The 22,507-nt window shown below is 44.2% G+C and overlaps 1 protein-coding gene across 2 annotated transcripts in view; it reads right to left on the bottom strand.

Moving 5' to 3' along the window:
- SUB1 (SUB1 regulator of transcription) overlaps positions 1 to 22,507 on the bottom strand; it is a 72,165-nt gene that overhangs the window by 28,811 nt on the left and 20,847 nt on the right. The window contains exon 1 of one of the 2 annotated variants that reach the window (XM_063700809.1): positions 4,102 to 4,120. The exons of the other annotated variant lie outside the window; for it this stretch is intronic. The gene's annotated coding sequence lies outside the window, so the exon portion shown is untranslated. Of the gene's footprint in view, positions 1 to 4,101; positions 4,121 to 22,507 lie in introns of those variants that run through there. 2 annotated transcript variants of the gene reach the window in all.

The raw sequence follows: 22,507 nt of genomic DNA, 5'->3' as shown, positions 1-22,507 counted from the left end.
TGATTGATTTTTTGAGACAGGGTCTTGTTCTTGTCGCCCAGGCTGGAGTGCAGTGGCATGATCTCGCCTCACTGCAATCTCTGCCTCCTAGGTTCAAGCAGTTCTCCTGTCAGCCTCACAAGTAGCTGGGATTACAGGTTTCTGCCACCACACTTGGCTAATTTTTGCATTTTTAGTAGAGACAGGGTTTTACCATGTTGGCCAGGCTGGTCTCAAACTCCTGACCTCAAGTGATCCACCTACCTCAGCCTCCCAAAGTGCTGGAATTACAGGCATGAGCCACCACACCTGGCCAAATTTCTGTTGATTTAAACTACGAAGCTTGTGACAATTTATTACAGTCTTAGGACACAAAGATTCCAGTGTCACACAGTGGCTAAGTAGCAGTGCTGGAATTTGATCCCAGTTGTTTGCTTTGCAAATACTAAACATAACCCATATACCATGATATCAAGGGGGGATTTTGTTGCCACATGATTTCTGAACCTATTCAAGGCTGTCCTAGACATTATGAGCCAAGGAGAAGTGGTAAACTGCCTGAATTCAACCTAAGAGTTACAGATGCCCAAGCTGCATTCTCTCAGAGAACTGATACATGGGGAGCTGCATAGAGGCATGGAAAGGTTGCTAAAGAGCTGGGTCTGGAGACCTACAGTGATATTGACCATAACAGGGCGAGGGCAAGTCATTTTACCTCCCTGGGTCTCAGTTTCCTGTTCCCATCAGAGGTCGGGTTAAATATTCCATGGGATCCCAGACAACTGTGTAACCAGTTGGCTGGCCCACCCCAGACCTTTTTAAAAAACTTTTTGGCTGGGCACAGTGGCTCATGCCTGTAATTTCATGCCTGTAATCCCAGCACTTTGGGAGGCCGAGGTGGGTGGATCACAAGGTCAGGAGTTCGAGACCAGCCTGGCCAACATGGTGAAACCCCATCTCCACTAAAAAAATATAAAAATTAGCCGGACATGGTGGTGTGTGCCTGTAATCCCAGCTACTTGGGAGGCTGAGGCAGGAGAATTGCTTGAATCCGGGAGGCAGAGGTTGCAGTGAGCTGAGATCGCACTACTACACTCCAGCCTAGGCGACAGAGCAAGTCTCCGTCTCAAAAAAAAAAAAATTCAATAGCTGTAAGGGTTCAGTGGTTTTTGGCTACACGGATGAATTGTATAGTGGTCAAGTCTGGGCTTTTAGTGTACCTGTCACCTGAATAATGTACATTGAACCCAATAGTGAAACATTTTAATTTCTACTTTTCTTTCTTTGTTTGGTCAGTAAGTTTTATTTTAATCTTTTTTTTTAATGTTTTGCCATTGGATTAGTTACATCTCCATTTAAATGTTTCTTCTTGTATCTATGCATTTTCAAGCATTAGAAGTTAAAATAATGGAAATAGGGCTGGGAATGGTGGTTCATGCCTATAATCCCAGCACTTTGGGAGGCAGAGGAGAGTGGATCACTTGAGCCCAGGAGTTTGAGACCAGCCTGAGCAACAAAGTGAAACCCCCATCTCTACAAAAAATAGAAAAATTGCCGGGCATGGTGGCATGTCCTTGTAGTCCCAACTACTCGGGAGGCTGATGTGGAAGGATGACTTGAGCCAAGGAGGTCAAGGCTGCAGTGAGCTGTAATTGCTCCACTGGCCAGCCTGGGCAACAGAGTGAGACCTTGTCTCAAAAAAAAAAAAAGAAAAAAGAAAGAAAAAAAAAGGTAATATATTTCAGTGAAGTGCACAGTATTTCTTTCTCCTTCTTGACAGCAGCTCACACTTTTAATGAAGGACCCAAGCCAGCACAGTGCTCTCGTAGCCACAGCAGGTGTAAAAGAGAAATTGACTGTTTCAAAGATAAAAACGATGAACCGTTCCCAAAATAAACATTAATCTTTTGAAACCATCAACCATGCAGAGTAATGCAAATACTAAATTGGGTTGTTTTCCAGGATGACTTTTCTTTAAGAATGTCAAATGGCAAAAAAAAAATGCACCTGCTTTTACAGCTGCGACTCTGAACAGAATCAAGCAAAGTCCCCCAGTGACGCATCCTGTCCAATCTAATAGGTATAGAAAGGACGCATTCTTAGCTAAGAAGAAGAACTGGGCTGTTTTCACTTTGACTTGCCCTTCTTTGTGTGTGTTCAAAGGAGTGCTATTTATAAAAGTTCTAAAATCAAAAGATTAATACAGTCGAGGAACTTTTGAGGCACCCTCTTAGACACTGGCTTAGTTTCTTCTCTTTCAGCAAGCTGAGCTGCAGTGACTTCCAACAGGGAGAGAAAGAAGGTGATTGCATGTGAGAACGTGGAAACTGGAGCGCTTCTTTCCAACCTCCCTTGTGAATTCTCTCAGAGGTGGAAAGCCCATGGCATCATATCACAATAGCCTCCTTCTGTCATTTTTAAATGCACAACCAGGATTGTTATCAACAATATTATTGTTATTATTACTTTTGTCATTTTATTATTTTGGTGTGGGAGAATCTGATTCCCTGAGCATAAATGTGGGGGGGCTGTGTGTGTGCACACATACACACACATACATATTAAATGACAAATTAAATGACATACTGTCCATTGTTGTTGAATAAACAAGAAATGTTTTGTCAACTCTACAGGAGATGCCAATAGAATCAATAAATGCAGAGTGAATTCGAAGAGCAAGGTACTGTGCCAGCCATTTTGAAACAAAGATGATTCATTCGAAAGGTAAAGTGACTGCTAATGGGTATGAGGTTTCTTTTTTCTTTTTTTTCTTTTTTCTTTTTTAAATAGAGACAGGGTCTTGCTGTCAGGTATGAGGTTTCTTTTTTTTTTTTATTGTGAGACAGAGTCTTGTTCTGTCACCCAGGCTGGAGTGCAATGGCTTGATCTTGGCTCACTGCAACCTCTGCCTCCTGGGTTCAAATGATTCTCCTGCCTCAACCTCCCGAGTAGCTTGGACTACAGGCATGTGCCACCATGCCCGGCTAATTTTTTGTATTTTTAGTAGAGACAGGGTTTCACCATGTTGGCCAGGCTGGTCTCGAACTCCTGACCTCAACTCCTGACCTCAGGCGATCCGCCTGCCTTGGCCTCCCAAAGGCGTGAGCCACTGCGCCCAGCCAGGTATGAGGTTTCTGATTGTGGTGATAAAAATGTTCTGGAATCAGTGATGATGACTATATAACTTTGTGAATATACTAAAAATCACTGAATTGTAACTTTAAAAGGGTGAATTTTATGGTGTGTGACTTGTTTTTGTTTTTGTTTTTGTTTTTGAGATGGAGTCTCATTGTGTTGCCAGGCTGGAGTGCAGTGGTGCGATCTCGGCTTACTGCAGCCTCCACCTCCCCGGTTCAAGCGATTCTCCTCCCTCAGCCACCTGAGTAGCTGGGACTACAGGCACACACCACCATGCCCAGCTAATTTTTGTATTTTTAGTAGCGATGGGGTTTCACCATGTTGGCCAGGATGGTCTCAATCTCTTGACCTCATGATCTGCCTGCTTTGGCCTCCCGAAGTGCTGGGATTACAGCACCACTGCACCCAGCCTATGGTATGTGAATTCTATCTCAATTTATACACACATACATGCATATATATAATTAAAGAATAGCTAGTATGTGCCAGACAGTCTGTGCTAGGCGTTGAGTAAATCATACCTAACCTGTTTGAGTCACTGACTCTGTGTCAGCCTGTATGCGAAGTTCTTTGCATACATCCTCTTATTTGATCTTTATAATCTCCTTGGAGGAATGAGTATTGGTACCCCATTTTATAGCTAAAGAAATGGATTTAGAGAGTCCCTTTCTCAAAATCACATGTGAAGTTAGGTTTAATCATGTGAAACTGCCATTTTGTAGACAGTATTTATGTTCATATGTCATCAGTTTCTTATAGCTCAATCTAGTAAGTAGCTCTGTCTCTCTGAGTTTGTAACTGTGTACATCAGGAAACCACTCTAGCCAGATTAAGCAGCAAAGAATCATGAGAAGGTAAGAGCCTATGTCCATAAATGGCAATGTGTACTAAAAACGACTTCATATGAGTGAAGAAATAAGGTTATATTGTGTGAAGTCGCAAATAATTTGAGGTTTATCTGTTACAGCACCTAGCACCACTTACCCTAATGAATACACCAGGCCTATTGGACTCCAGAGGCTGTGTTCTTGTCCACTGGTAATTTGTCTCCTTCAGGGAGTTTAGAATCTGTTGACAGATACATGTACAATGTACTAGAATACTAGAATCAAAAATAGAAATTGGTAAGTTCCACTAGAGTGAAACAAATAATGAATTATAAGGTTAACATAACAGAGAACACAAAAACCAGTGGCTTAACCAAACTAGGCCCTTATTCTTTTCACAAAGCAAGAAGTCTGAGGATACAGTCCAGAGCTCGAAGATCATCCTCACAATTCCGTTAGCGACCCAAGATATATCTTCCTTTCCACACCACCAGCCTTAGCGTGTGGCATTCTGTGAAGGAAGGATAAGTCAAAGGACAAAGGTGCATGCCCCCACTGAAGTCTCTCCCAGAAATGAACACTTGGCAAGAACTATTTCAGTGGCTGCTTGTGATTTCAAGGAAGACTGTAAAATATTTTTTTTTATTTTTTTATTTTTAAAAACAGGATTTTTTTTTTTTTTGAGATAGGGTCTCACTACATTGCCGAGGCTGGTCTTGAACTCCTGGGCTCAAGCGATCTTCCTGCCTTGACCTCCCAAAATGCTGGAGTTTAAGCTACGTGGCATGAGCCACAGTGCCCAGACTAAAATTTGATTATTACTAAGATGGTGAAATTTATCACTCTGTACAAATTAGGATGCTGTTAGTAATGGAAAATGAGGAGTGAACAGTAGGAAGGCAACTAACACATTCTGCCTCATACAGGAAGAAAGTTCAAAAACCTGGGTAGACAGAGACGGACAAATGTCTACTACAGGGATCAGCCAGGATTTACACCCAGGTTTGACTGCTCCAGAGCCAGTACTGTTAACTCCAGGTGATGCTGCCTCCTTCATGGAGTATATAGTCTAGAAATGTGTTTGCACTACTTACTGTGACATAAAGATATTATATTAGTTTCCTATTGTTGGTGTAGCATATTACCACAAACTCAGTAGCTTTAAATAACAATAATTTGGGGTTTTACATTTCCAGAGTTCAGAAGTCCAAAATCAGTTTCACTGGGCTAAAGTCAAGGTGTTGGCAGGGCTGGTTTCTTCTAGAGGCTCTAGAAAAGAATCCGTTTCCTTGCCTTTTTTTAACTTCTGGAGGCTGCCTGCATTCCTTGGTTCATGGCCCCTTTCTTGAATCATTCCAAGCTCTTGCTTCTGTGTCCCGTCTCCTACTTTCACAATGAAATCTCCCTCTTCCTCCTTTTTATAAGGACACTTGTGATTACACTTAGGGCTCATCCAGATAATTTAAAATAATCTCTCCATCTCAAGATTCTTAACCTAATCCTATCTGCAAAAAAATTATTTTGCTTTATACGGTAAAATCAAGAGGTTCCAGGGATTAGGACATGGATACCTTTGATTGACATATTATTCAACCTACCACAAATAGTAAGTTAGAAATTATTAAGTGCAAGGAAAAAAAAAAAAAGGATGACCACATTGGCAATTGCCTTGAAAAAGGAGCAAGCAAACTGAGAAATATAAGATTCAGAAGGCCAAAAGAGAAATACTACTTGGAGAGCCTGAAAGAAGAGTATAAACAATCTGGAAATGGAAAGATAACACAGACATCATGGGGAACAAGTAAAATAACCCTAAACTACAAACAGGCTGTGTCAGAGCTAAGGGGAAACTTTGAGACCAAGAGACCCAGTAAGGGTTTATCTCCAAAGCTAGACAAAATGTGGTTCAAGATTACTCATGGTGGCCAAGCGCGGTGGCTCATGCCTGTAATCCCAGCACTTTGGGAGGCTGAGGCAGGCAGATCACCTGAGGTCAGGAGTTCAAAACCAGCCTGGCCAACATGGTGAAACCCCATCTCAACTAAAAGTACAAAAAAAAAAAAAAAATTAGCCTGGTGTGGTGGCACATGCGTGTAATCCCAACTACTCAGGATGCTGAGGCTTGAAAATCGCTTGAACCTGGGAGGCAGAGGTTGCAGTGAGCCAAGATCACGCCACTGCATTCCAGCCTGAGCAACAGAGTGAGACTCAGTCTCAAAAAAAAAAGAAGAAGAAAAAGATTACTCATGGCCCTGGGAATGTCTTCCAAGCCTTTTATACCCTCCTGTGTCCTTTCCAGTGATAGAAGGCAGCTCTGGCTCCTCTTAAAGTTTGGAGAGCCTCAAAATCAGTACTCAGATGAAGCAAGAGAGGTGCCTGGTGCCCACACTGACCCTGGACTTGCATTACCCTAAGTGCCTCCTTACTTCTTAAATTTTACACAATAGACACCTCACTTTCTCTCACCCCAGTCCCCAGCTCTGGAGAGCTTATAGATAAGCAAGGCCTTGAGGTCTTGAGGAGTTTACCAAACCCTGAACAATGTGAAGGAAGACATTTTAAGCGGTATAATTTATCAATCTTCCTCCTACTATGAGCCCTTGAAGACATTTTAATTTCTGAGTCTAGACATTTTGATGAAGCAAGGCATCCCTTCACCCAGGGGAGCACTCAAACAAAAGCTGAATGTCTCCCACTATTTGCTTTTGCTTTTGGTTAACTTTACTTCTTCTTTTTTTTTTGAGATGGAGTCTCCTTCTGTCACCAGGCTGGAGTGCAGTGGTGTGTGATCTTGGCTCACTGCAATCTCCACCTCCTGGGTTCAAGCGATTCTCGTGCCTCACCCTCCCGAGTAGCACGCGCCACCATGCCCAGCTAATTTTTGTATTTTTAGTAGAGACGGGGTTTCACCATGTTGGCCAGGATGGTCACGAGCTGCTGACCTTCGGATCCACCCACCTCGGCCTTCCAAAGTGCTGGGATTACAGGCGTGAGCCACCACGTCCAGCCTTTTTTCTTTCTTTCTTTCTTTCTTTCTTTCTTTCTTTCTTTTTTGAGATGGAGTTTTGCTCTGTCACCCAGGCTGGAGTGCAGTGGCACAATCTTGGCTCACTGCAACCTCCGCCTCCCAGGTTCAAGTGATTCTTTTGCCTCAGCCTCCCCAGTAGCTGGGATTACAGGTGCCCACCACCACGCCCCGTTAATTGTTTGTAGTTTTAATAGAGACAAGGTTTTGGCATGTTGGCCAGGTTGGTCTCAAACTCCTGAACTCAGGTGATCCGCCCACCTCGGCCTCTCAAAGCACTGGGATTACAGGGGTGAGCCACTGTGCCCGGCTTCTTTAGGTTAACTTTCAAGTCATCAAAGTTCAAGTGTCTTAAAAAGGAGGCCACACCCCAGGGGATTCCTCCCTGCAACAAGCCTGCAGGGACCTCAAGAAGATCTCTGTGAGGTCACAGGAGGCACCCAGGAGGCCTTGCTGTTCATACCCCTGTGTGACCTGGATTCTATGGACTGCCTGTGCATGGCTCTTTTGCTAGCTTGGTGGTAAAACAAAGCAAAAGGTGAAAAAGAAATAAGGATTAAAAGTATCTGCTATGGTTTAGATATGGCTTATTTCTGCCCCCCAAAACTTACGTTGAATTTGATCCCCAATATGGTGATGTCGGGCCGAGTGGGAGGAATTTGGGTCATGGTGGTGAATCCATCATGAACAGATTAATGCCCTCCCTCAAGGGTGAGTGAGTTACACTCTAGCTCTATTACTTCTTGGGAGACAGCCAGTTGTTAAAAAGAACCTGGCACCTCCCACCCTGTATTAGTCCATTCTCACATTGCTATAAAAAAATACCTGAGACTGGGTAATTTATAAAGAAAAGAGGTTTAATTGGCTCATGGTTCTGCAGGCTGTACAGGAAGCATGGTGCTGGGATCTGCTTGGCTTCTGTGGAGGCTTCAGGAGACTTACAATCATGGCAGAAGGTGAAAGGCAGAGCAGGAGAGAGAGAGTAGGGAAGGTGCTACACACTTTTAAATGCCCAGATCTCATGAGAGTTCACTCACTATCACAAGGACAGTACCTAGGGGGATGGTACTAAATCATTCATGAGAAAGCCATGTCATAATCCAATCACCTCCCACCAGGCCCCATCTCCAACACTGGGGATTATGTATCAATATGAGATTTGGGCAGGAATACACATCCAAACCATATCACCTTCTCTCCATTGCTTCCTCTCTCGCCATGTGATCTTTGCAAACAACTGCTCCCTTTCGCCTTCCACCGTGAGTGGAGGCAGCCTGAGGCCCTTACCAGATGCGGATGTCCAATCTTGGACTTTCCAGCCATCAGAATCATGAACCAAGTAAACCTTTTTTTCTCTACAAATTACCCAGCCTTAAGCATTCTGTTATGGCAACACTAAATGGACTAACCATCAAAGTCTAAACAGGAATGCTTTTTCTTATTATGACTAGAAAACATGTAACTTCTCCTGATGAGACTGTCCCAGAGAAAAAAAGAAAACAATCTGAAAATGCAGGAGAAAAAATGAATCCAGGAATGTTTGAAAGTTACCCTTTAAGCTCATGTTCCCTACAAGGGTTGGGAAGAGGGGCCGGTTTGAAAGACTGATGATTTGCTCTTGTGCAGGGTTCATCGACCCTGACAACATTACATTTGGGGTCAGATAAGTCTTTGCCAGGGAGGACTCTGCTTTGCATTGTAGGATGTTTGGCAGCACTCTTGGCCTCAAACCCACTGTATGTCAGTGATATCTCTGCCCTAACTGTGACAACCAAAAAAATGTCCCAATATATTGCCAAATGTTCCCTAGAAACAGAAATAGTCCCTGACTGAGAACCACAGCTCTGGGGAGTTATCAGTGCTTCAGCTGAGTTCATCAAAGTAACTTTCCCATCATAGAATTCCTGTTAACTCTGAATGAGAAGAAAGGCAATAGTATTCTTCAAAATGACATGTCACAGAACAGTAACTCATCATTCCAGTTACCCTAGAATAATAACCAAAAATAGATTACAAATGGATTTTTATATATTATATGGAAGCCCTAAATTAGTGGAGGAGGGGAGACACAGGGAGCTCGCTGTGCCCCTCACAGAGACTTCCAAAACACCTTATACCTCTCCATCCACAAAAACTCACCTGCAGATGCTCCCTCGTCCTACCCTTCCTATCTGAAAATTATATCAACAGCTACATCTTTTTAACTCTGCAATTCAGGGAATCTCAATGGAGATCATTAGATAGGTGACAATTGTTTTAAAGTGTTGAACTTTACACGTACCTAAAAAGTTCGTATATATGTGTGCTCTATAAATGAAATTATATATTTTTTATATATGAAGTTATATATATACTATATATAATTTTATTATATATAATAATATATACAATATACATATACATTTATTGTATGTAGTAATACAAACTGGCCCCTCTTCCCAACCCTTGTAGAGAGCATGAGCTTAAAATGTAATTATAAAATAACCCTGGATTCATTTTTTCTCCTGTGTTTTCAGACTGTTTTCTTTTTTCTCTGGGACAGCCTTATCAAGAGAAGTTATATGTTTTTTAATCATAATAAGAAAAAAATTCCTGTTTAGACTTTGATACTTAGTCTGTTTAGTGTTGCTATAACAGAATACCTAAGGTTGGGTAATTTATAGAGAAAAAAAGGAGTTTTTTCTGGGAACCAAAGATAATAGTAAAATGGACTTTGGTGCAGCTTCAAGTGTTTCAACACAACATCCTCTCCATGGATGCTCACAACAAGGTGGGGAAGTGATTAGCGTCATTTCTTATGCATCTGGTGTCCATGGTAGTCACATAGATAATAGGCCTTTAACTACCTCTGACACCAAGGAGGAAGTGCAATGTGGTGCACATTGTACATTGCATGGAGAGAAACTGCCTGTCAGGACCACCCCTCTCTGAAGCCCCTATGTCCTATCTTATGGCTGTCAAGGTAATCAAGTTGCTATTTATAAGGAGGCCCAGGCCTGCCATCCCCACCTTCTCCCCTTCCTCCAGCCCCCATCCCCACCCATGCTAGTTCTGCCTGCAGTTGCTGCTCTGCAGTTCTCTCCTCTCAGTAACATCAATTTTTCATTGCTTCAAGCCAGGTCTCTGAGCATCCTTAAAGCACCTCTCCTGATACCTCCTGTAGAGCTGGTTCAGTGATTAGCTCTGGGAAAGAACAGAGATGGACCATTAATTCCCAAGGCATGTCAACATGTCCTTGACTGTCTCCCTGTGAAAAAGTCTGGGGTGTCGGGGAGGCAGCTGTTTTGCAGGTTCCCCATAAGAGTGAGAAAAGTAAACCACAGCAGAAGGATGAATAGAATAGACATAAAGCTACAATGGGGAAAGAAAACTCCGCTTTAAAACAGGTTCCTTAAGGGCAGGATGTTGAAGATTCCAGGTGCCGTTTAAACAGTGCTGTCAAGGTGCACTGTATTTCTTTCCATGCTTCCTGTTTGTCCCCTGTAAGACAGAGTCTGAGGGCTAAGTCATCCCCACCGGTTGTAAATATCTACCCTAACAACTGATAAGGAGTACAATGGCCATACATCTTTAGACTTCAGGGTAGTTTTTTTAGTTAGGATTCTCCAAAAAATAAAGAGAAGCAACAGGATATAGTGTGTGTGTGTGTGTGTGTGTGTGTGTGTGTGTGTGTGTGTGTGTGTGTGTGTGTGTGTGTGTAGAGAGAGAGAGAGAGAGAGATTGTGGGTGCTGGCAAGTCCAACATTTGCAGGGCAGACCAGCAGACTGGAGACCCAGGGAAGAGTCGATGCTACAGCTCAAGTCCAAGGCTGCTTGCAGGCAAAATTATCTGTTCCTTGAGGGATCTCAGTCTTTTTTCTTAAGGCTGTCAACTGATTGGATGAGGCCCACTCACACTATGGAGGGTAATCTGCTTTACTCAAAGTCTACTGATTTAAATGTTAATCACATCCAAAATACCTTCACAGCAACATCTAGGCTGGTGTTTCACCCAGTTGACACATACAATTGACCATCAGAGTAATCCTAAAACCTACCAAGTACAATAGGATCTGAATCAGGGCTGAAATATAGGCAACTGCCCCTAGGGAGCCTCTGTGAGATGATCTGAACTTGATAAACGGGAAGGCAGGTCTGCCTTGCACCTACCTCTCTGCTGCCATCTTGTTCAAGTCTGCCCTAAAACTGTAACTCCTGCTAGATCCCCATATTTCCTTCCCAAATGACCGCAATGCTTACACGAGCCCCTTGTACTTGCTGGCCTTTGCTGGTAGTTCAAAGTCAGAATGGTTGCCTAGATCCTCAAGTAGGCCTAGGCCACAAATATTGGAGCACTAATGTGGGGAGCCTGGAGTTATTCTGGGATGGAGGAGCCTGGGTTGGAACCAAGAGCCAAGATAAGTAAGCACAATGTAATGGAAAGATTACTAGCCTGGGAACAGGGTGACCTAGCACTATATTTGTCACTAAAAAATATTAATTAAGCACTGTGTATCTATTTCCTTATTTGTAAAATGAGAGGTTTGGGCTCAGTGACCCAGAGCTGTATAGTCCTTTCGAGCTGTAAGATTTGTTGGTTTCATTAGGCTATTTTAATGTGAGGTCTGACTACCGGATGGCCACCAAATCCATGGCCAAGCTGGCCTATATTTTAGGAGCCAGAGTATTTTGGATTGCCTTTTTTTTAAGGGATGGGGTCTTGCTCTGTTGCCCAGGCTGGAGTGCAATAGTATAATCAGAGCTCACTGCAGCCTCTGAACTCCTGGCTTCAGGTGATCCTCCCATCCAGCCTCCCAAAGTGCTGGGATTACAGGTATGAGCCACCATGCTCAGACTGGATTGCTATTATTTATCCTTTTATCCATTCATTTATTAAACTTGTGCCTACCCTATGTAAGAAAATCTTCCATAGTATTATGAGAAATACAAATAAATTAAATACAGTATCTCTGCCTCAAGGAACTTAAAATCCAGTTGGGACATAATTCAGTTAGGACGTGTTTGGCTGCAAATAACAGAATTCCTGACCAACAGTGGCTTAAGCATTGTAGACCTTTATTTATCTGCAATAAAAAGAAGTCTGGACATTCTGGAAAAGGAGAAACTATGGAGACAGTGAAGATTAGTGGTTGCCAGGGGTTACAGGGAAGAGAGGGATGACTAGGCAGAGCACAGAGGATTTTCAAGCCAGTGAAGCTACTCTGTATGACACTATAGGTTTGTCCAAACCCATAAACTGCACAACACCAAGAGTGAGCCCTAATGTCAACTGAGGACTTTGGGTGATTATGGTGTGTCAAGGTAGATTCATCAATTATAACAAATGTTCCACTCTGGCAGGGGATGTTGATAACTGGGGGCTACACATGTGAAGGAGTGAAGGACATGCCATCCCAAATTATGCTGGATTGGTATATTGATTATGTCATGTTGAAAACATTGGAGGAATTGTAGTTTCAGAAAAGCCTAGCTGGTGTTTCTCTTCCTGCATACGGCAAGCCATAAAGGCTCCTCTGGGAGGGGTACCCTCGCCACACCAGGGCAAGAAGATAGGCCTTATTACCAGACAGTGGGCACTGGGGACTGCAATGGACCTGAATAAATATACTTGACAGGGACTGAGAACAGTGACCCAAGCCTATAATCCCAGCATTTTGGGAGTCCTAGGCAGGAGGTTCCCTTGAGCCCGGGACTGAGGATGCAGTGAGCTATGATGGCACCACAGTACTCCAGCCTGGGTGAGAGAGTGAGACCCTAAATGTGTGTGTGTGTGTGTGTGTGTATGTGTGTACTAAATGAAGTAACTCTTATCTTTCACTAGTTTTGCACCCTCCCAATATATCTCCTAGTGACGTCCCTAGAAAATTTACTGCCCCTAGCCAGATTTTTCTGATTTTCTTTGTCCTGTTATTTCTTCTCAAACTTATTGTTTTGTGTCTAAAAAGTTGTGTAGGGCACCCTTGACATAAGTAACTCCTTCTTAGAAAAAGACTCCATCTTACATTTCATAATGCACTTTGCCGACAGGGACTAGATGTTTTGTCTGATTGATAAAGATTGTATCCATCCAAATATGGACATAACCAAGCACACTCGTCTATCAGTCCTTACTGGAGGACTCTGTGTCCAGGAAAAGAGCAGGACTTCAGCAGCTTGAAATGGCCATCTTTTTTTTTTTTTTTTTTTTTTTTTTTTTTTTTTTTTTGAGACGGAGTCTGGCTCTGTCGCCCAGGCTGGAGAGCAGTGGCGCGATCTCAGCTCACTGCAAGCTCCACCTCCCGGGTTCACGCCATTCTCCTGCCTCAGCCTCTGGAGTAGCTGGGACTACAGGCGCCCGCCTGAAATGGCCATCTTAACAGACATCGTCTTGGCCAGGCACGGTGGCTTATGCCTGTAATCCTAGCACTTTGGGAGGCTGAAACGGGTGGATCACTTGAGGTCAGGAGTTCAAGACCAGCCTGGCCAACATGGTGAAACCCCATCTCTACTAAAGGTACAAAAATTAGCTGAGTGTGGTGGCAGGCACCTGTAATCCCAGCTATATGAGATATTCAGGGGGCTGAGGCAGGAGAATTGCTTGAACCCAGGAAGCAGAGGTTATAGTGAGCCAAGATCGTGCCACTGCACTCCAGCCTGGGCAACAGAGTGAGACTCTCTCAAAAAAAAAAAAAAAAAGGCACCGGCCAGATGCTGTGGCTCACGCCTGTAATCCCAGCACTTTGGGAGGCTGAGGCAGGCGGATCACCTGAGATCGGGAGTTCAAGACCAGCCTGACCAACGTGGAGAAACCCTGTGTCTACTAAAAATACAAAATTAACCGGGCATGGTGGCGCATGCCTGTAATCCCAGCTATTCAGGAGGTTGCGGCAGGAGAAGTGCTTGAACCCGGGAGGCGGGGATTGCGGTGAGCCAAGATCGCGCCATTGCACTCCAGCCTGGGCAACAAGGGTGAAATTCTGTCTCAAAAAAAAATAAAATAAAAGAAAGACACCATCTTGCTGTCACTTGTGATAAGCACCCAGGATCTGCCAGCCAAAGGCTCCACCCACTTCAAAGTTTCTCCCTTGCAAGACCTATGGACCTCCCAGGCCAGACCAGGATATTCTTTTTTTCTATATCACTCTCCCTGGGCTGGTTGGTTAATCCTTTTCCTATCCCTTTTCTCTTGATGTAAAATGTCACTTTGTTGTGGAATGTTTAATCTGTAACATTTATATATCGATTAAGGGTACCATTGTGTATGGTTTGCAATATTGATTGATGGGTGGAGTGGCTTGAGCCCGTGTGCATGCAGCTCTAACTACTGAGTGAACAAAAGTACTAAGAGAATTGCCTCCTTGGGAACTCCATGGAGCTCATGGCTCCTATGATTGAGACAGTGTCGATGAAAACCTGACCTTGTAGAAAGACACAGATGCCCATAGACCTGGTTATATCTGATCTTGTGCCACCTACGATAAAAGTATAAAAGCATCTTTCTTTGGCTACTTCTTTGGACTTTACTTTCTTGTGAAGATCCCCATGGACAAGTAAAACTAATAAAATGTGTATGTTTTTCTCTAGTTAATCTGCCTTGTGTCAGTTTGGTTTCTAGATCCAGCAGAAGAGCCCACATTAGAGCTTAAGGAGGATTGGAGTTGGGCTCTGACTTCCCAACACGTTTGGAAGCAGGAGGTATATGGGAAACCTCTGTATCATCCTCTCAATTTTGCTGTGAATTTAAAACTGCTCTAAAAAACAACATGTTTTTTGTTTTTTTCTTAAGTCTGGAAGCTGGCAGCTCCAGGACTAGATTGGGGCTCAGTGATATCATCAAGGACACAGACCCTCTCTGACAGCCCCTCTGCAGCAAGTCCTTAGGCCTACACATCATGGCTGCTACCATGCCAAGCTCTCTGTCTTCACACTAATGCCTAGAAGGAAGGTAGAAGCATAAGGAAAAAAGCTTTTGCCTGATAGGCTCTACTTTTTTTCTTCAGGAAAAAAAAATATTTTCCAGGTGCACAACAGACTTCCCTTTTTATCTTATCATCTGGAGTTGGGTCACACTACTTACCCTAGGCTAATCCTGATGAAGGGAAATGGGATTCCCAGCATGATTTATCTCTGGGTGCCTCTGTGGTTGCTGACCAAAAAAGGAAGAAAATGGCTCAGAGAGAGAAAAAGAAATATATACACACACACACACACACACACACACATACATATATTAAAATGAAAGGTCATATATTCACAGGGAGGATATATATATATATATATACACACATATATTTCTTTTCTATATATATATAATTGAAAGAAAATTCAGCAATTTATATATTCACAGTGAGAATTGTGTGTGTGTATATGTGTGTGTGTGTAAACTGTATTTCTTTTCTATTATATATACATAGTCACAGGAAGATTCAGGGAGCTTTACTTTTCCAGGGAGAAAAAAACAATTTTTCCCTCAACCCCACATAATTCTTAGCTGGGACACCTATAACAAAAGGCAGATTAACATGAGAAAAATAAACAAGTTTATGAATGCCCATGGCACACATCAAACAGAAGCAGCCTTAAGGAAATGTATCTCAAAGCACTGGCTTAGAACTCTGGCCTATAAAGCATCTTTAACAAAGAACAATAAAATTGTGGGGAAATGATAGGACAAAAGAAAGCAGTTCTAGGCTTGCAACAGCAGAAAACTGTGGAAAGGTAAGTAAATGGGAGGAAATTAATGGAGTGAGTTTTGTCTGCAGACTCCTCTGTGCTATCCCTGGGCTGTTAAGAGTTTAGAGCTGTCTCCAGTAAAGGAGAATTTATATCTTGTCTTTAGGCAGAGAACAGGAAGGATAGAGTTTTCCTTCTTTTGCTGTCTCCTAATTGTCTTTACATCAAAAATAATTTTTATGTCAAAAAGATATATTGTGAAATGGCATATTCTGGTTTCATTCAACTTGACATAAACATTTTTTGTTGGGTGTTTTTGTTTTTGTTTGGTTTTTGTTCTTTGTGCTTTGTGTGTGTGCTTTGTTTTTTTTTGTTTGTTTGTTTTTTGAGACAGGATCTCGCTCTGTTGCCCAGGTTAGAGTGCGGCAGCATGATCTTGGCTCCCTGCAACCTCTGCCTCCCGAGTTCAAGCAATTCTCCCACCTCAGCCTCCCAAGTAGCTGGGACTACAGGCATGTGCCACCACACCCAGCTAATTTTTGTATTTTTTGTAGAGACGGGGTTTTACCATGTTGACTAGGCTGGTCTTGAACTCCTGGCCTCAAGCGATCCACCCGCCTCAGCCTCTCAAAGTGCTAGTTTCTCCTATAAGAATGACTTCTAGTATAAACTCCAGGACTCTGTTACCTTCTTTAGGTACCCGGGCTCACCAATCAGAAAGACATTAATTTTTGCCCAAAGCCCTGTCATAGGGGGGACTATCTGGAATTTTAGGATCCCTCCTCAGACTAGCAGGCCTAACAAAAGCTATTCCTGAAGCTAGGATATGGGGAGCCTCATATGGGGAGCTTTCCTATTCATATAAGTCAGGACAAAAGGTGTCACTCTTCCAACTCCGGAGATCCCTTCCCTCACTCAGGGTATGGCCCTCCACTTCATTTTTGGGGCATAACATCTTTATAGGATGCAGGTAAGGTCCCAATACTAAGAGGAGAATGCTTAGGACTCTAACAGGTTTTCGAGAATACATCAGTAAGGGCCACTAAATCCGATTTTTCTCAGTCCTCTTTGTGTTCTGGGAGGACAGGCAAGAGTGCAGGTTTTCGAGAATGCGTCGGTAAGGGCCACTAAATCCGACCTTCCTCGGTCCTCCTTGTGGTCTGGGAGGAAAACTAGTGTTTCTGCTGCTGCGACGGTGAGCACAACTATTCCAATCAGCAGGGTCCAGGGACCGTCGCGGGTTCTTGGGCAGGGGTTGTTTCTGCTGCTGCGTGGGTGAGCACAACTATTCCAATAAGCAGGGTCCAGGGACCCTTGCAGGTTCTTGGGCAGGGGGAGAAATAAAACAAACCAAAACCGCGGGCGGTTTTGTCTTTCAGATGGGAAACACTCAGGCATCAACAGGCTCACCCTTGAAATGCATCCTAAGCCATTGGGACCAATTTGACCCACAAACCCTGAAAAAGAGGCTGCTTATTTTTTCCTGCATTGTGGCCTGGCCCCAATATTCTCTCTCTGAAGGGGAAAAATGGCCACCTAAGGGAAGTGCAAATTGCAATACTATCCTGCAGCCTGACCTTTTCTGTAAGAGGGAAGGCAAATGGAGTGAAATACCTTATGTCCAAGCTTTCTTTTCATTGAAGGAGAATACACAACTATGCAAAGCTTGCAATTTACATTCCACAGGAGGACCTCTCAGCTTACCCCCATATCCTAGCCTCCCTGTAGCTCCCCTTCCTATTATTGATAATCCTCCTCTAATCTCCCCTGCCCAGAAGGAAATAAGCAAAGAAATCTCCAAAGGACCACAAAAAACCCCAGGCTATCAGTTATGTCCCCTGCAAGCTGTAGGGGGAGGGGAATTTGGCCCAACCCGGATACATGTCCCCTTCTCCCTCTCTGATTTAAAGCAGATCGAGGCAGACCTGGGGAAGTTTTCAGATGATCCTGATAGGTACATAGATGTCCTACAGGGTCTAGGGCAAACCTTCGACCTCACTTGGAGAGATGTCATGCTACTGTTAGATCAAACCCTGGCCTTTAATGAAAAGAATGCAGCTTTAGCTGCAGCCCGAGAGTTTGGAGATACCTGGTATCTTAGTCAAGTAAATGATAGAATGACAGCCAAAGAAAGGGACAAATTCCCTACTGGTCAGCAAGCCTTACCCAATATGGATCCCCACTGGGACCTTGACTCAGGTGATGGGGACTGGAGTCATAAACATCTGTTGACTTGTGTTCTAGAAGGACTAAGGAGAATTAGGAAAAAGCCCATGAATTATTCAATGATGTCCACCACAACTCAGGGAAAGGAAGAAAATCCTTCTGCCTTCCTTGAGTGGCTACAGGAGGCTTTAAGAAAATATACTCCCCTGTCACCTGAATCACTCGAGGGTCAATTGATTCTAAAAGATAAGTTTATTACCCAATCAGCCACAGATATCAGGAGAAAGCTCCAAAAGCAAGCCCTGGGCCCTGAACAAAATTTGGAGACATTATTAAACCTGGCAACCTTGGTGTTCTATAATAGGGACCAAGAGGAACAGGCCCAAAAGGAAAAGCGAGATCAGAGAAAGGCTGCAGCCTTAGTCATGGCCCTCAGACAAACAAACTTTGGTGGTTCAGAGAGGACAGAAAATGGAGCAGGCCAATCACCCGGTAGGGCTTGTTATCAGTGTGGTTTACTAGGACACTTTAAAAAAGATTGTCCAGTAAGAAACAAGCCACCCCCTTGTCCATGTCCACTATGCTGAGGCAATCACTGGAAGGTGCACTGCCCCAGAGGCCAAAGGTTCTCTGGGTCAGAAGCCCCCAACCAGATGATCCAACAACAAGACTGAGGGTGCCCGGAGCAAGTGCCAGCTCATGTCATCACTCTCACTGAGCCCTGGGAACATTTAACCATTGAGGGCCAGGAAATTGACTTCCTCCTGGATGCTGGCGTGGCCCTCTCAGTGTTAATCTCCTGTCCTGGACGACTGTCCTTAAGGTCCATTACCATCCGAGGAATCCTGGGACAGCCTGTAACCAGGTATTTCTTCCACCTCCTCAGTTGTAATTGGGAGACTTTGCTCTTTTCACATGCCTTTCTTGTTATGCCTGAAAGTCCCACACCCTTATTAGGGAGGGATATATTAGCCAAGGCTGGAGCTATTATCTACATGAATATGGGGAACAAGTTACCTATTTGTTGTCCCCTACTTGAGGAGGGAATCAACCCTGAAGTCTGGGCATTGGAAGGACAATTTGGAAGGGCAAAAAATGCCCGCCCAGTCCAAATCAGGCTAAAAGACCCCACCACTTTTCCTTATCAAAGGCAATATCCCTTAAGGCCTGAAGCTCATAAAGGTTTACAGGATATTGTTAAATATTTAAAAGCTCAAGGCTTAGTAAGGAAACACAGCAGTCCCTGCAACACCCCAATTCTAGGAGTACAAAAACCAAACAGTTAGTGGAGACTAGTGCAAGATCTTAGACTCATCAATGAGGCAGAAATTCCTCTATATCCAGTTGTACCCAACCCCTATACCCTGCTCTCTCAAATACCAGAGGAAGCAAAATGGTTCTCTGTTCTGGACCTCAAGGATGCCTTCTTCTGTATTCCCCTGCACTCTGACTCCCAGTTTCTCTTTGCCTTTGAGGATCCCACAGACCACACATCCCAACTTAGGTGGAAGGTCTTGCTCCAGGTGTTTAGGCATAGCCCTCACCTGTTTGGTCAGGCACTGGCCCAAGATCTAGGCCACTTCTCAAGTCCCGGCACTCTGGTCCTTCAGTATGTGGATGATTTACTTTTGGCTATCAGTTCAGAAGCCACATGCCAGTAGGCTACTCTAGATCTCTTGAACTTTCTAGCTAATCAAGGGTACAAGGTGTCTAGGTTGAAGGCCCAGGTTTGCCTACAGCAGGTCAAATATCTAGGCCTAATCTTACCCAGAGGAATCAGTGCCCTCAGCAGGGAGCGAATACAGCCTATACTGGCTTATCCTCACCCTAAAACATTAAAACAGCTGCGGGGGTTCCCTGGAATCACCGGCTTTTGCTGACTATGGATCCCCAGATACAGCGAGATAGCCAGGCCCCTCTATACTCTAATCAAGGAAACCCAGAGAGCAAATACTCATCTAGTAGAATGGGAACCAGAGGCAGAAATAGCCTTCAAAACCATAAAGCAGGCCCTAGTACAAGCTCCAGCTTTAAGCCTTCCCACAGGACAAAACTTCTCTTTATACATCACAGAGGGAGCAGGGATAGCTCTTGGAGTCCTTAGTCAGACTTGTGGGACAACCCCACAATCAGTGGCATACCTAAGTAAGGAAACTGATGTAGTAGCAAAAGGCTGGCCTCACTGTTTATGGGTAGTTGCAGTGGTGGCCATCTTAGTGTCAGAGGCTATCAAGATAATACAAGGAAAGGATCTCACTGTCTGGACCACTCATGATGTCAGTGGCATACTAGGTGCCAAAGGAAGTTATGGCTATCAGGCAACCACCTACTTAGATACCAGGCACTACTCCTTGAGGAACCAGTGCTTCAAATACATATGTGCATGGCCCTCAACCCTGCCACTTTTGTCCCAGAGGATGGGAAACCAATTGAGCATGACTGCCAATGAATTATAGTCCAGACTTATGCCACCCAAGATGATCTCTTAGAAGTCCCCTTAGCTAATCCTGACCTTAACCTATATACTGATGGAAGTTCATTTGTGGATAATGGGATATGAAGGGCAGGTTATGCCATAGTTAGTGATGTAACCATACTTGAAAGTAAGCCTCTTCCCCCAGGGACCAGTACCCAGTTAGCAGAACTAGTGGCACTTAGTCTTAGAACCGGGAAAGGGAAAAAGAATAAATGTGTATACAGATAGCAAGTATGCTTATCTAATCCTACATGCCCGTGCTACAATATGGAAAGAAAGGGAGTTCCTAACCTCTGGGAACCCCCATTAAATACCACAAGGAAATCATGGAGTTACTGCACACAGTGCAAAAACTGAAGAAGGTGGCAGTTTTACACTGCCAAAGCCATCAAAAAGGGGAAGGAGAAGGGAGAACAGCAGCATAAGCAGCTGGCAGAGGCAGCAGAAAGGAAAGAGAGAAAGAGACAGGAAGTCAGAGAGAGAGAAAGACAGAAAAAGAGAGAAAGAGAAAAATAGGAAGTCAAAGAGATGGAGACAGAGAGGAAGAGACAGACAGAAAATCAAAGAGAGAAGGAAAGAGGAAGAGACAAAGAAGAAGTCAAAGAAAAAGAAAGAGAGATAGAAATAGTAAAGAAAAAAAGTTCCTTTAAAAGCCATTCCTTTAAAAGCCAGGGTAAATTTCTGTCTACCCAGCCAAGGCATATTCTTCTTATGTGGAACGTCAACCTGTATCTGCCTTCCCACTAACTGGACCAGCACCTGTATCTTAGTCTTTCTAAGTCCCAACATTAACATTGCCACAGGAAATCAGACCTTATCAGTACCCCTCAAAGCTCAAGTCCGTCAGTGCAGAGCCATACAACTAATACCCCCTACTTATAGGGTTAGGAATGGCTACTGCTACAGGAACTGGAATAGCCAGCCTATCTACTTCATTATCCTACTACCACACACTCTCAAAGGATTTTTCAGACAGTTTGCAAGAAATAATGAAATCTATCCTTACTCTACAATCCCAAAAGGACTCTTTAGCAGCAGCGAATCTCCAGAACTGCCAAGGCCTAGACCTCCTCACTGCTGAGAAAGGAGGACTCTGCACCTTCTTAGGGGAAGAGTGTTTTTTTTACATTAACCTGTCAGGGATAGTACGAGATGCCACCCGGCATTTACAGGAAAAGGCTTCTGAAATCAGACAATGCCTTTCAAATTCTTATACCAACCTCTGGAGTTGGGCAACATGGCTTCTCCCCTTTCTAGGTCCCGTGGCAGCCATCTTGCTGTTACTCACCTTTGGGCCTTGTATTTTTAACCTCCTTGTCAAATGTGTTCCCTCTAGAATTGACGCCATCAAGCTACAGATGATCTTACAAACGGAACTCCAAATGAGTTCAACTAACAACTTCTACCGAGGACTCCTGGACTGACCCACTGGCCCTTTCACTGGCCAAGAGAGCTCCCCTCTGGAGGACACTACAACTGCAGAGCCCCTTCTTCACCCCTATCCAGCAGGAAGTAGCTAGAGTGGTCATCAGCCAAATTCCCAACAGCAGTTGGGGTGTCCTGTTTAGAGGGGAAAGTGAGAGGTGCCAACATGCCAGCAGCCCTTGCTCACTCTCGGTGCTTCCTCAGCCTCAGTGTCCACTCTGGCCACACTTGAGGAGTCCTTCAGCCTGCAGCTGCATTGTGAGGCCCCTCTCTGGGGCTGGCCAAGGCCAGAGCCGGCTCCTTCTGCTCACAGGTAGGTATGGAGGGAGAGGCGTGGGCAGGAGCCGGGGCTGCATTGGGTGCTTGTGGGCCAGCACACATTCTGGGTAGGCATGGGCTCAGCAGGCCCTGCATTCAGCATGGCCAGCCACTGCCTGCTGGGCTTAATTAGGGGACAAGCTCCCTCTGGGCTGCCGGAGTGCTCAGGCTGGGTGCTGCAGAGTCCCGCAGCGAGTGCCAGTGACAGGTGAAGCCAGCTGAGCTTCTGGGACAGGTGGGGACTTGGAGAACTTTTCTGTCTAGCTAAAAGATTGTAAACTCACCAATCAGCACTCTGTGTCTAGCTAATCGGGTGGGGACTTGGAGAACTTTTCTGTCTAGCTAAAGGATTGTAAATGCACCAATCAGCACTCTGTGTCTAGCTAAAGGTTTGTAAATGCACCAATCAGCACCCTGTCAAAATGGACCAATCAGCAGGATGTGGGTGGAGTCAGATAAGGGAATAAAAGCAGGCTGCCGGAGCCAGCAGCGGCAATGTGT

The sequence above is a fragment of the Gorilla gorilla genome, chromosome 19, assembly GCF_029281585.2.
Source record: "Gorilla gorilla gorilla isolate KB3781 chromosome 19, NHGRI_mGorGor1-v2.1_pri, whole genome shotgun sequence".
NCBI classification, from domain to species: domain Eukaryota; kingdom Metazoa; phylum Chordata; class Mammalia; order Primates; family Hominidae; genus Gorilla; species Gorilla gorilla.
Note: the sequence above shows the minus strand (reverse complement) of the source record. Positions and strands in the feature narration are given on the sequence as shown.